The sequence below is a fragment of the Pleurodeles waltl genome, chromosome 5 (assembly GCF_031143425.1).
Source record: "Pleurodeles waltl isolate 20211129_DDA chromosome 5, aPleWal1.hap1.20221129, whole genome shotgun sequence".
Lineage (NCBI taxonomy): Eukaryota > Metazoa > Chordata > Amphibia > Caudata > Salamandridae > Pleurodeles > Pleurodeles waltl.
This window is the reverse complement of record NC_090444.1, coordinates 229568004-229581823: the sequence shown is the minus strand read 5'-3', so window position 1 is coordinate 229581823 and position 13820 is coordinate 229568004. Positions and strand designations below refer to the sequence as shown.

At 48.4% G+C, this 13820-nt stretch overlaps 1 protein-coding gene across 2 annotated transcripts in view; it reads left to right on the top strand.

Moving 5' to 3' along the window:
- Positions 1–13820, top strand: part of TRERF1 (transcriptional regulating factor 1) — a 675896-nt gene that overhangs the window by 507773 nt on the left and 154303 nt on the right. The window lies entirely within an intron of this gene.

The following is a 13820-nucleotide window of genomic DNA, read 5'->3' as shown; positions in this document are numbered from 1 at the left end:
TCATCAGTGGGTCCCATATCTTTCACTGTGAAGCATTCAAGAGTACTAATGTTCACTGGTCTTACCATCTTATAGCTATTGGTTGCCTAGTTTAGGTGAGGTTATGTCACTAATGTCAGCATTATGTTCTCCCTGTTTTAAACTGTCAGACCAATATTAAAATGGTGTGTGAGTGAGTTAAAATGTTTTTACTTGTGCATCCATACCACAACATTAAAAACAAGAAAGCTGAATCTTTTCCATCGACATTTTTCAGTGCTCAAATATTGCCCCGTGGGGTCAGCCATCTTCCCTAGGAATATAGGGATTCTCACATCAAATATTGTTAATTACAACATTGGAATGTTCGGATCTCCATTGCAGACAATGGAGTGCTCTGGGCTTTTACTAGCCGGTAAAAGCCCGGAGCCAACATTCCAATGTTCTCTTTGTTCACAGCAGCAGCTGTGAACAAAGCCTCACGGAGCCCAAGGGTATTTTAATCCCCTCGGGCTTCGGGAGGAATTTGTTTTATTTGATAAAACATTCTACCCACAGGGGCAGAATGTTCTAATAGCCTTAGAACCCGCCATAGCCTTCGGCTCGGGCCTTTAACGCGGGAGCGGGCCTTTAATCGCCGGTAGAGCCCGCTACGGCGGGTTCTAGGGCTATAGTACTGAAAACGCCTTGTGATGTACTGTTGGCAAGGCTGTCAAAACATGCAGCATGTTTCACAGGGCAAAGCACTGTAATCTTAGCCTGCGCTATGAAACAGCGCGTATCCACTCTCTTTAAAGCCACTCTGACAGCTGACTCTGGGCAGTAGGTGTGCATAGCCTTGAGACTGCAAACCACACCTCCACCACCAAAGAATCTCCTGCCTCATTACTAGCGCCAATATGGCAATGATTGTGAAGAAGTGAGGGCCGGGTCCCATAATTCTCAGTGGCCACCTCTGTGTAGCATCCTGTCCGGAAAAGCAGCACCATGGAGGCTGTGGAGAACAGCTGTTAGCTTAGCCTGGACCGCTTACCATGATGCAGGAGCTGCTGACCTCCACTTAATAGCTGAAGTATGAACTTTTACATAAAAAGTGTGTTTAGAATTGTTTCACCTTACCATCTAAGTTTATATCCCTGCTCTGAGTGGCCTTTATTAAAATTAGTGAACCACACCCTTTCTGCTGTGACAATGTTGTTAATGACCGAAGAGGCAAGTCATTTGTATTGTTTCTCCTCTATAAACATTTGTTTTATAGATGGAGCAACATTATGATCTATAAAACGAAACACAATAGGGATTGTCATAGTATGCACACTGAACTGAATTATTTTAAGGGGCTCCGAAATGTGATGACCAAGGAAAAGGAGGCAGCAATCTAAGCCTTGGTGCTGCAATTGTTTAACATGTTGATGGCTGCCACCAATCAGTTTCGGAGCAAAGCCTGAGAAAGCTTGGCTCTGTGCCTTTTTCTCTTTTGCAGTTTTAAAGTTCCACTTTCTTGGGTAAGTGACTGTTGGTGGTGTGATTGCTATAAGCGATGGTGAGATTTTCTACCAGATAGGAGTAGGGCTTGGTTAATATCCTGTTGTGTGTGATGCAGCAGTATTTAAAAATGATTCTGGCGTAACATGATTTGTGTTAGGTTGATGTAACCAGAATTGCAGTGTGCAATATCTTGGAGGGCACTCTTGAAAAGGAAATTATATGCCTGTGAGTAGATGTGTACCTTACAGGTGTGTCAAGACCAATACTTTGAAGTAACTTGGAAATTAGATTGTGAGGGAGAGGGTTGTACTTGTTCAGAATGCTCTTGAGGCATGCTGCCTGGGATGCCCTTTTGAATGTGTGTCTTGACTTATAGGTCACTCTTGATATAAAAGTTTTGTGGCTTGCATAAGTGATCTATTGGTAAGAGAAGCCTTTAATGTTCATGCATTGGTGAAGCTGCTATTATCCATGAATAGAACTGCTTTACACTACCTTGTGTAAGATTTAAGATCTCTCACTTAGAAAGTCCAGTATAATCAGGGCAAGCTACAATTTGTCCCTCTGGTTCAAGTTTGAACTTTGTTCTACCCTGTGCCCCTTGAGTATAGTACTTAGCATTGCAAAGGGCAAATAACATGCTGTAACAGTCTATTATTTATGCACCCCTATCATAATTTAGTTTAGTAATCTCTTTTTGTAAAATTAACAGTGGTTTATGGTTGTTGTGCCCAGGGGCGTGGCCAAGGTTCCAGCGATGGCGCACGTCTGACTCCGTTGCTCCGGAGGGGCCGATGGCATAAAATGCTGTAAATAGAGCCAGCCCGGGCCAACCAACGCCAAATCCTGGGCGCTGTGCTGGGGGCCGGCCCTGGATGCTGCCGGGCCCCCGCTGTGGATTTGGAGACCGCGGAAGAGAGCACCGGGCCTGACTGACGGGGGAGGAGGCAGGCGGCCCCTCCCCTCGCCTGAAGCCGCAGCCTCACGTTAAGCCGTGGGCCGCCGCAGAGATAGAGCGGACGGCCCGAGGGCAGCGGGGGACCTTGCCCGGGTCTCCCTGCTGCAGAAGGGTAGCCGGCGGGGGCCCGCGGGCCCTGGGGGGGCTCCGCCCCGAGAAGAACAGCTGTTGTGAAGCCGGAGAGGCGGGCGCGGCCCTGAATAGCGCTGGGGCCGGCCCGCGAACGGAGTGGAACGCCTAGCCCGGGCGGGTAGCGGCAGAGAAGGATTGGCGGCGCTGCCCCCGTGTTGGGAGGGGGCCGTCTGACACACCAATAGCGAGGGGCAGGTGGCCCCAAGAACAAAAAGAGCGCCAGTGGTCCCTGTTGTTTGGGGACCTCCGTGGGCCCCCTCCGGGCCCCCAAAGGACTGAGGGTGGCCAGTGCAGGAGGTGGGGACTTGGCCCAGCCTGGGACAGGAGCTGGCCCATGACAGCACAGTGCAGTAATTACTGAAGGCCGGACTGGAAGCGAGGGGAGACCGCCCCCCTGGTGAGCGTGAGCTGGAGCAGAAGTGAAATAGCAAGTGGAGCTAGCGATCGAGGAAGCACACCCCACAAAGGAACAAAGGATTGACTGCCTGGCGGGGGAAGACCATTGTGTGCCCTGGGTGCCTTGGAACACCGAAGAACCCTGAGTGAGTACACAGTGGATAGGCGCCTGGAGAAACTGGGCCTGTGGTGGTGGAGTACGCCCAGAGGTGATTCTCTCGTCATAGAGGAAGCACTGAAGAGGGAGTAGCTACCTCGTGAGGGGTGGTGACCGAGCTGCGGCGCAACTCTGGGCCTGAGTGGTGGAGCGTGGCCCTGGATGCGCAACAAGTGAAGGAACGGGTGTGCCGACCGGGGCTGAAGTGAGTGGCCGTCGGCCACGGACCGACAACGTGGATCCCCCCAGTCCCGTAACTGGAAACTGGGGATAGCTGGTGGGGCGCCTGGGGCACGGCTTGGCTGCCCGGGAGCCGCGGTGAGACCCGTGGCGACCAGTGTGTGGGGACACGGAAGGAGATGAGCATACAATAACACTCGGGGCGCTTTCTGGGCCTCTGGGGTGCGACCCCTTGCTCGACCGATGCCCCCCAAGGGCCGACACAAGAGCAGAACCATGGACCCTGCGGCGCCGCCGAGGATCAAAGAGACGGACCTGCAGGACCAGTCACAAGTCAAAATCCAAGACACCCTAGACAAGATACTCGGGGCGATAGAAGACACAAAGACAACATTGCAGCGCAACATCAATCAAGTTGCGGTTGAGGTGGGTCTTCTGGGAGCAGATCACCATAAACTGGTAGACATAGTCAAAGAAACGGAATCCGCATTGGCGGATATCGTGCCAAAGCAGAAAGACGTGGCGCCGAGGTGACATCCCTTGTGAACAGAGTTACACGACTTGAACAAAGAGCCGAGGATGCGGAGGGGAGAAACAGGAGGAACAACGTGCGTGTGGTGGGCCTCCCCGAGGGGGCCGAGGGAGCGAACATGGTTGAATTTCTGGAGAGATGGTTGAGTGAGGTGGTCGCGCCTGGGTGCCTGACCCCCTTCTACACGCTGGAGCGTGCGCACCGGGTGCTGTCAAGACCTCTTGCCCCTGGCAGACCTCCCCGCGCTGTGATTGCCAAACTTCTGCACTACAGGGATAGAGACACCCTCTTGCAGAAGGCCAGAGAGATGGGACCGTTTAAAGTAGCGAATGGTGAGGTGACGCTATACCCGGACTTCACACTGGACGTCCAGAACAAGCGAGCTTCATTCTTGGCAGTTAAAAGGGCCCTATGTGACGAAGGGATCCAGGATTTGCTGCTTTATCCAGCCAGGTTAAGAGTGATGATGGAGGGGAAGACCACTTTTCTCCACTCCCCGGAGGAGGCACAGGAGTTGCTCGAAAGGCACGGATCCCAAACGGTGCGACCCGCACGAGAGGACCCGGCTGGGAGCAAGGCTCGCCGGCCCCGAGGGGACGGAGACCCAGGGATCGACCGCGACTGGCGCCAACACAAACACAGAAAGAGAGGGGCAGGAGGGCGGCCCTTGAGGCGGCAGCCTGTGTGGGCGGAGAGGTGTCCCCCCCAGGAGGGCTCTGAGGGGGAGTCAGACGACACACTGGTGTCCTCTGCCGGGGACTCGGGGTGCTCGGCCCGGGCCCCGAGGGTGACCCCGCAAACGGGCGACAAACTTGGTTAATTTAGGACTGCAGGAGAGCACGGGACATGGCACAACGAGTGAACAAGTGGCCCCTCCGGACCTGGCCACCCCCCCTGACTAGAATCTCGCCTGTCCGACCAGGCTGGCGAGTGCTGCAGTTATGCGTTGAACAAGTTGCACTGTTGCACAGTTTTCTGGGCAACCTACAGTTACGGAGGCGCCTTGGGGAATGGGAGTTGGGGTATACATTTACAAGTTAAGATGGCAAAGTGGGTGGGGAAGTCCGACCATGGAAAGGTTCTGAACATGCGAAGGGGCCAGTCCGAGTCCTGGGCGCGCCAGGTACATTTTTACCAGACTGAACGACTAAGATGGCAGACTACAATTTCTTAACCTGGAATGTCAGGGGGATGGGCACGCCGGCTAAAAGACATAGAATTCTCTCCTACTTAAAAAGAAGGGGCGTACAGGTGGCAATGCTACAGGAGACCTATCTGGTACCAGGGGAGGGAGAGAAACTGAGACGTAGGTGGAGGGGGCAGGTGTTTGCCACGGAGTACTCGGCTTATGCAAGAGGGTTGATATGGGTCAGAGCAGGGGTCCCCCTAACGATTGACTCTTCCAACATAGACCTGGAGGGCAGATTTGTGATACTGGAGGGGAGGCTGCACGGTACCCCGTTGGTCTTGTGTTGCATTTATGCCCCTAATCAGGACCAGGTCTCCTTCATGGCAGGTTTATCGAGCCACCTTACCCGCCAGCACACTGGAGAATTACTAATAGGAGGGGAGTTCAATACAGTACTAGACATAAACACGGACAGGTCAACCCCGCCACTACAGGGGGCGGTGTCCACTAAGACAGCCCAAAGACTAGGTGAGTGGTTGAGCACTTGGGGGTTGGTGGATGCCTGGCGAGAGCAACACCCAGATGTTAGAGACTACTCGTTTTACTCGGGCCTCCACCGGGTGCACACCAGAATTGACAGGGTAGTTTGTACGGCGGGTCTGGCCCGCGGTGTGACCCACTCTGAATATCTTGCCCGCATTCTATCGGACCATAATCCCCTGTTGTTGTCACTGGGGGTGTCGGATGACAGGCCTCCCATACCGTTGTGGAGACTGACCCCTGCGGCACTTGAAGATCAGGCGTACAGGGATGCCCTGCGTTGCCACCTGGTAGAATACATTGAGACCAATAGTGGATCTACCCCTTCTAGGGCCACGGAATGGGAGACACTCAAGTTGGCGACAAGGGGCTTCTGTCTGGGGCAGTCGGTGGGGGTGAGGCACACACTTGAGAGGGAACTGACCGCCCTGGAGAAGGACATACATGAAGGGGAATTGAGACAGGGACTGGTAGCTCAAGACAATGAGAAATCTTACCAAGCCTGTAGAGAACATTCCCGTATTGAGGAGCGGCTTAGGTGTCACAGCATGCAAAAATATTTGGCTTCCCTACAATCAGAGGAGGGTAGATCGGGGAGACTGCTTGCATGGCTGGTGCGCCCGAGCCGAGACAGCGAGCCCATCACAAGCGTACTGGACATGAAGGGGACTTCGTAGACTCAGACCGGGCCCCCTAAATGATCCATTTAGGGATTATTATACATATCTGTATGGGAGGCCTGGTAACTTGGAGATGGAGGCCTTTGATAACTTCCTAGACCAAATCCCACTGCCGATACTGAATCCAGAAGGGAAGGACGGTCTGGGGGGATCAGTGACAGCGGAGGAGATAAGAGAGGCCATAGCACAATTGGCCCCTGGGAAGACCCCTGGTACAGACGGACTTCCCATGGATTTTTTACAAAAAATATAAACCATTACTGGTTCCCCAGCTGGTGAAGATATACGCGGAGGCACTGCGTCGTGAAGAGCTGCCGTGCACATTACGGGAGGCCTTGGTGGTGCCGCTCCCCAAGACAAACTGGGAAGCATCTGTGACTGACTTCCGTCCATTGTCGATGCTAAATAGTGACTTTAAGATCCTTAGTAAGGTCATGGCTAGCCGATTGCTTCCCCTCATGCCCACACTAGTACACGCTGACCAGAATCTTTACTACTTGCACATGCCTGGCGAGTTGGAGCCACCGGCTGGGGTCTTGTTGGCAGTGGACTTCGAGAAGGCTTTCGACTCGATTAGATGGGACTACCAAAGGGCCGTGATGTTAAGAATGGGACTCGGGGAGAGTTGGGTTAAATGGGTGGACCAGTTGTATTCGTCCCCACTAGCAAGAGTGAAAACGGGCAGAACAATTTCTAGTGCATACCCAGTATTTCGGGGAACTAGACAGGGGTGCCCCCTGTCCCCACTGTTATTTGCCCTGGCAATTGAGCCCCTAGCGGCCCAGCTGCTAAGGGAGGGTGTGGGTAGAGGGATCGAATGGGGACCAACTGAGCACATTGTCTCTCTATACGCCGACGATATATTAATTTATCTGAGGGATGGGACGGACGGACTCCCATGGGCTCTGGGGATCTTGGAGGACTTCGGGGTGGTGTTGGGGCTTCGCCTAAACAGCGGCAAAACATTTGTGTTCCCCATGCTGCCCAGCTGCGTGCGCCCCGAAGCATGCCCATTGTACGTGAACTGGGCCCCACAGACCTTCAGATATTTGGGCATTCAAATATTCCATGAGCTGAGTGATCTCCGGGATGGTAACCTCGGTAGGACACTCCGCTCCCTGCGGTCCTCGGTTGGGTTCTGGCGCTCATTGAAATTAACAATAATGGCCAGAGTGGCGCTGTCCAAAATGATTATGCTTCCTCGCCTCCTTTATTACTTCGCTAACCTACCACTACTGATCCCCCCGGCGTGGTTTCGCGAATTGAACATTTTGCTCAGGGAGCTAATATGGGATGACGGACGTAGACGCACAGCACTGACGACCATCTGCAGACCGACCCACATGGATGGGCTGGGTGCCCCTGACTTTGAGGCATATTACCTCGCATCCCAATTACAGTGGGTGGCTGGTTGGCTGGTGGGCAGGGGACGTTCGGACCTGTGCACCGCCCACGATGTAATTGACACAGCTCGGATTGTAGCGCGTATGGCAGACAGGAAGATTGTCCCATTAGGGGTCAACATAATGTATAGTGTTGCAATGACATGCTGGAAAAGGTGCGCGAGAAGGGTCGGAGTGGGCCCACCATACTCCCCAGCTTTGCCGTTATCGGTCCTTGCTCCGGACCCGAGAGGAAAGGAGGCGGGGGGTATGGGGCTGGGTCCTTGGATAAGAGCAGGAGTAGAGACAATTGGGGGGCTCTTCGGTGAGGGGGTGCTGAAGAGTTTCACTGACCTAACAAGTGGAGGTGTTCCTCGGGGACAGTTTTTACTCTATAGGAAGCTAGTGCATAACCTGAAGGACCACTGGGACACAATTAACGCGGAACCCACAATCCACAGGGTGTTGCACCTCCTGTTGACGTCAGGAGAGGAACCTCACTTGATCACTAAAATATACCGGGCCCAGATTGAGGCCGCGCTAGACCACCTGCATTCCTTGAGAGAAAGATGGAGAACACAGTCGGGCGGGACTTATCTGAGGTAGAATGGAGCAGAACTCTGGCTTATCCCCGAATGATATCACGTAACACGCGGTTAAGATACATTCAATACAATTATTTACATAGGACGTACCTCACCCTACACCGATTGTTCCGCATATATGGGGGGACCCCTAGGACATGCCCCAGATGTGGGGGTGGGGAAGCGGACTTTGACCTCATGGTGTGGGGATGCCCGGTACTCCAGATTGGTAGGAGGGGGATGATGACGATACTGTCAGTATTATGTGGGATGGAACTGCTGCCCACCCCTGCTCTATGCTTACTGGGCCTCAAGACGGAGGCACTGCAGGGGAAGGTTAGGGGTCGTTTCCTGGACCTGCCCCTGCCCCTTTACAAAAGACTGATCACGAGGGGTTGGAAGGCCTCTAGCCACCCCTCACTGACTGAGTGGAAAGGCGACGTTGTGAGATGGACTAGGGCTGAACTGCAGGTCCTGAAGGCTGAGGAAGCCAGGGGCGTCCGCCAGACCCCCATTGCTTCAGACTGGGAGGATTTAGTGATGAGCTGGGATAACCTAATGAAGAGACCGATAGGCCCAGAGATAGCAGTAGGAGTCGATTAACTCACTCAACTGGGTTGGCCCATGGGGAGGGCTCCCAAAGTTGAGGCCGGGATATTGATGAAAACATCAGTAGGCTACACCAAGCGATATAGTGAAGTAGCGGGCGAGACACAAGTTGCTAAATCATTGTTGGTGAGGGGCAGAGCCGGTTGCTGTCCGTCCCCGTGCACTGATGCGCCCTCGGAGTGACCCTCATTACCAGCCGCAAGACCCACCCACACAATGCCATTAAGTTGATTTTTTTTTTCTTTTTTTCTTTTTTATTAGTTTATAGGTTAGAGTGGATTTAAGACTGTTATATGGTCACACAAGTTAAATGGTAACACAGAACCGCAAGAAGCATAACCCATTAATGCAAGGATGTTAGGATACTAGTTTCAATGATTAATAAGTGCATAGGGTCTGATAGCAGTACCAAGAAGGTGTGGAACAAAGTACGTGTAATGCATAACACAAATGCGGATTATCTGATTGATATGTATGATAAAGTATATGATGTTACCACAAATGGAACTGCAAATGTAAGACAGCGAAGTGTTAATAAAAATACATAAAAAAAAAAAAATGGTTGTTGTGCCTTGAGTTATGTCAATATCTATGTATTTTTCCCTGCATTGCACATCTTATTGTAATATTCTTCAACAAACGTTGGGACTCCTCAAAACCTCATAACACCAGGGTAACTACTTCAATAACCTCCTAATTCTCCCATGACCTGCAAAGCTTGTATTATAGCTGACTTGTTCAAATGTAATTTATTTAGGTATCATCATACTCTTTAGTTATCAAATTGTTTTGTATCAGTAGTCAGTGATTTACTTCCTCTGCTTATTTTGTTTTTTTTATACCCTTCTTCCAGAGAATCATAGATTCCATTTTTTACACTTTGCATAATTTATAAACATTATAATTAATTTTTAAAGATGATATACAAGCAGCATTATTTCCATTACAGTGAGCCTGTCGTTTCACACCTTATTGCCGCTTGAATGTTTGTTATGTGAAACAATCATACCATTTCACTAGAATCTGCCATAATGTGCATAATTCTTTCCGTGATCTCTTCCTGTTCTTTCCCATACTTACTTCCATTTTAACTAATGGTGCAATAATCTTAGAACTCATGAAACTTGGTCATCCAGATTGTCACTACTTCAAATAACATTTAATAAATAACAATAGTCTTGTTTGTCTTTAGTTCATCCATTTATCCCAAGTTCAGTCAATCTTTCCACCAGCATTCTTAGTGGGGTAATGTTATTTGCTGCATTTCCTGCTCCAAATTATCTATACAGTATCTGGCAGACTTGAAATCGCTAAGTCGCTAATCGGGATTTCTAAAAAAAAAATTAGATCTCATTGTTTGACTTTATGGTTAATTTGTTTTCGCTAACTCTTATTTTTGATATTTCTTGCCATCTGTCCTACATTCATTTTCATCAAATTAAATATATTAGCAGGTTCACATACAACAACATTTTCACTAAAAGTTGATGACCCTTTAATGGAAGTGAGATGTATTTGCCCTTAATGCTTAATGCTGAAACGTTGACATCCAAATCAAACAATGCATCCTAATGAACACTACAGTTGGAAGAGATAAAACCAGATATACATGGTCCATGGTATGTGAAATAACAGCTGTTTGAAGAAGAGCTTTGTGACATAAATTAGAACAACTGATGTCCAAATGGAAGAGCACATGAGTTATTGGAATTTTCCTTTGCTAAATACAGTAATTATAATGAGACTGTCTGTATGCTTGGTTGATGTTCTTTATTTTTATTGTAACTAAATGCTTATAAATGTTGTCAAAGTGTATAATGAAATAACTATATGGATACTGTTGAACATTGTTAAATTAATTATGGTACTTTGTATGATTTTGTAAAATGAATTATAAAAGCAGATAACAGTGAATATCTAGCCTATTTTCAACCATTTCAGGTTGTAATAAATAATGAAGTTGGTATCATTTTCATACATAACTGTTTAGAAGATATCTCTGGCTTTAACTTAATGATTCCTGGTAGAATTGGCAGTAATTCGTTGTGCATCAAAGATGCTAATAACTCCAACTGGAGCAAGACAGTCAGTAAGCAGGCCATTCTTGATTAACTGCTTTAGTAAGCATCTTGCCCGACACTTATGATGCAAACTATAAAAGCTGCCCCGGGGTAGGGAATAAATGCCTTCTAACAGGTCCTTATCCTATGAAGAAGACACCAACTTGTTTTTTTTAAAGAAGACACCAACTTAATTAATTGAAACAATAGCAGAGAACCTACAGATACTACCTTTTTTGCATGCTAGTAAATGCATGCTTGTTAGTGGTGCAGTACTCAGACCTCTACAACCTGGTAGACATAGTCACACGTGCATTCACTGAGAGCTATCTGGGCTGGACCTCTTACCCTCCCCTTTCTCATAGCCATTCTGGATAATTGTTCAATGATTAGAGTGGACAGGCATGGTAAGGTTTGTGACATGACTTTGGACAGCTTGTTTCTGGTTCAGGGAGGACCTGCTTGGCAGTTCGGGCTGGACGGTTCCCATGGGTAACAGAGTCAAGACTGATTTGCATATGGCTGGGGCCAAACCGGGATGGCATGATGAGCAAAAGAACGAATGATTAAACTCAGATGTGTGACTGGGTGTGTGTGTTTCAAAAGTTTCATCATTCTGTCCAACATCCTTTTGTGTTGCTTATGTTGCCCTAAGTGGAAAGGTTATGCCCAAAACGTGGGTCCCGTGCTCACTCTGCTACTGGATTCAAGATAGCTTGGCTGACAAAGGGTGATACTCTGAAACCTGTCCTTGCTGCTTGTTTCTGGGCCAGGGAGGACCCAGCCTGGCTGTTCAGGCTGGGCTGTTCCCAAGGGGAACAAGTTTAATACCGATGTGCATGTGGCTGGGTCCAACCTGGTGTGGCATGGTGAGCAAAAGAACGGCTGATTAAACCCAAATCTGTGACTGGGTGTGTGTGTTTCAAATGTTTCATCATTCTGTCCAACATCCTTTTATGCTGTTTAAGCGGGAAGGGTATGCCCAAACGTTGGTCCCGTGCTCACTGTGACACTGGATTTAAGCTAGCCTGACTGATGATGGGTGATAACCTGAAGCCGCTACCAGAATGCTTGTTTCTGGTTCAGGAAGGGCCTGGCCTGGCAGTTTGGGCTGGACTGTTCCCATGCAGAACATGGTCAGAATTGATTTTCATTTGGCTGGGTTCAAACTGGTGTGAGCAAAAGAACAATGGATTAAACCCAGATCTGTGACTGGGGGTGAGTGTTTGAAAAGTTTCACTCCTCCGTCCATCATCCTTTTGTGTTCCATATTAAGGGAGGCCATTCATACTAACATCCCACCTGTGTGCATAGCCTTAATTAGATGTACGAATTGCTGAAGATTTGAGGACATTTGGTCCAAAATGAAGCCAATTAGGTCTGAATGTATTAGCAACATCAAGGCAGTCGTTATTCTGACCAGTTGGATCTTCCTGAGAATCTTACTATTGTAATTTCAGCATGGAGTAGAAGTGATTCACGTCCAGTTTAGTGACCATTACCACTATTTTTTCTCTCATGATGACCATGTTTTTACAGCTTGTTAAGTTGTGGAATAAGTAAACCTCAGAAGTTGTCATTTAGAATCTGTCGGAATGCCATCCGAGCCAGGAGTCTTACGAGAGCACAAAAGTTGATTCACAGATGTATTTTCTGCTGTTATGATCTATGCTTCCATCTCTTTCTGTTCCTAAGAGAGCCGGCAGAGAGGTGCATCTGCCAAACATTCTACAGAGCATGGCAGTGAATAATTTTCAGCAAACACCAAATTTATTTCTCAGTGAGTGTGAATCAGGGCCCCATCACCACCCTCAGCCCATTCCACTCCATGGGACTCAGTGCTGAGTGGCCTTGGGAGCAGCTTTCCATCCTTGTAGCTTTCTAGGCTCTCCTTAGCTGAATATGAGCAGAAGCAAAGGCATCATAACTGTTGCAACAGAGCAGCCTATTTTGCCCTTCTCCTTAAAGGTGTCAGTTATCATGAAGAGTCTGCAAACTAGTCTAAAAAATTGTACCTAAGCAGAGTAATTTCTTTTAGTATTCCCTCTCTTGCATCACCAGCGAGTCTAAAGCATGCCTCCTGCACCACCTCCTCATATGTCTCACTGTGTTTTTACATTGCTCGTAGAGGCTTTGTTTTCCGGAAAATAGTTCTAAAAGCATCACTTATAGACCCCCTGAAGTTTGTGTAGCACAGTTGCCTGTAGGCATCACAGCAGGATGCAGGTACATTGTTTAACCCAGTTCACTGTCAAAACACCGGATTGTGATGAGAAATGGTCTTCCATAGATATTTGAAGTTTGCTAAACAGACAGAGCCCACTAGAAACATCTTCAACCATGTGTGCTATTTATGCAGAGAGAAATAAAATGGGAAGTTGTTCATGGATGGGAGTCTCACCACATCCCAGAACGACTATTATGTTACCTAGTCTGAATTCTCATCTGTCTTGCCACTGGCAGTCAAACCATAGATGAATAAAATTTGACAAACTCGGGGTCTGGAACCCAACTTAAGTATTCTCTTCATTGTGTGATCATTTGCAGACTGTCCCTCAACATCATGTAGAAAGTCTATAGGGAGTATATTTGGAGCAGAGACACAGATGAACAGAATGAGGTCAACATCTAACCACCATCCACCTTGATGTTTTTCCCTTTTTAGTCACCGACAAGGTGGTGATCCTCAAAGAAACTATTAGTTCAACCTCCCCCACCCAGAGTAAAACGAGAACAGCTGCCCTCTCCACCTTCTTTGTAGCCTGAACCTACCAGCATACACCACCCAGCATTTTGTGATCCAAAAGCAGATGGGGTGCAGAATCGAACAGAGCCATCTTTAGGAGCAACCAATAGCTTTCATATTCTCAATAATATATATTTGGAAATAGAGATATTTGATGCATGCTATCCTATGACAGAGCTAGATATTATAAGACAATATTTTAGGATTAACTTAAAAATTTCCCAGAGACTTTAGGTAATTTTCACCTGTAAACACAGGATAGTTAAAA